The sequence below is a fragment of the Primulina tabacum genome, unplaced genomic scaffold (genome assembly GCF_025594145.1).
Source record: "Primulina tabacum isolate GXHZ01 unplaced genomic scaffold, ASM2559414v2 Contig1183, whole genome shotgun sequence".
NCBI lineage: Eukaryota > Viridiplantae > Streptophyta > Magnoliopsida > Lamiales > Gesneriaceae > Primulina > Primulina tabacum.
In genome coordinates, this window is record NW_027460139.1 from 15,409 (window position 1) to 16,857 (window position 1,449).

A 1,449-nucleotide genomic window follows, 5' to 3' on the forward strand; every position below is an offset into this window, starting at 1 on the left:
ACTCTAACTAGGACCAATTTAGTCGCGTTTCATGTTCCAATTGAACACTTTCCATTTTTGATTATTCTCAAAGGAGAAGATTATTCTCTTTACCAAACATATGCGGATCCAACCACGATCCTATAATAGAACAAGAGATCTTTCTCGATCAATCCCCTTGCCCCTCATTCTTCGCGAATCAGAAAGGTACTTTTCAAGTTTGAATTTGTTCATTTGGGAATCTGGGTTTCTTCTACTTCATTTTTGTTTAATATGAATTTATTTTTCTCTCTCTCTTTTTATATCATTCCTTAAGTCCCATAGGTTTGATCCTGTAGAATTTGACCATTGAACGAAGGGTACGAAATCAATCAGATTTCTTTTTCGATCAAAAGTACTATGTGAAATCTTCGGTTTTTTCCTCTTCCTCTATCCCTATCCCCTAGGTACATCAATAGAGAACCTTTTCTTCTGTATGAATCGATCTTATTCCATTCCAATTCCTTCCCGATACCTCCCAAGGAAAATATCGAATTGGATCCCAAATTGACGGGTTAGTGTGAGCTTATCCATGTGGTTATGCACTCTTTCGAATAGGAATCCGTTTTCTGAAAGATCCTGGCTTTCGTACTTTGGTGGGTTCTCCGAGATCCTTTCGATGACCTATGTTGTGTTGAAGGGATATCTATCTAATCCGATCGATTGCGTAAAGCCCGCGATAGCAACGGAACCGGGGAAAGTATACAGAAAAGGCAGTTGTTTTCTATTATATTAGTCTTTTCTATTCTATTAGAATTAGATTAGTATTAGTTAGTGATTTAGATTAGTTTAGTGATTCCGGCTTAGTGAGTCCTTTCTTCCGTGATGAACTGTTGGCAACAGTCCTACATTCATTTTGTCTCTGTGGGCCGAGGAGAAAAGGGGCTCAGCGTGTACATGAGAGAAGCAAGGAGGTCAAACCTCTTTCAAATATACAACATGGATTCTGGCAATGCAATGTAGTTGGACTCTCGGTGTCGATCCGAATGAATCATCCTTTCCGCGTAGGAAAATCTTTGCCTGCTAAGCAAGAGGATAGCAAGTTACAAATTATGTCCTCGGTAGGACATGTATTTCTATTACTATGAAATTCATAAATGAAGTAGTTAATGGTGGGGTTACCATTATCCTTTTGTAGTGACGAATCTTGTATGTGTTCTTAAGAAAAGGAATTTGTCCATTTTTCGGGGTCTCAAAGGGGCGTGGAAACACATAAGAACTCTTGAATGGAAATGGAAAAGAGATGTAACTCCAGTTCCTTCGGAATCGCTAGTCAATCCTATTTCCGATAGGGGCAGTTGACAATTGAATCCGATTTTGACCATTATTTTACTATCCGTAATAGTGCGAAAAGAAGACCCGGCTCTAAGTTGTTCAAGAATAGTGGCGTTGAGTTTCTCGACCCTTTGACTTAGGATTAGTCAGTTCTAT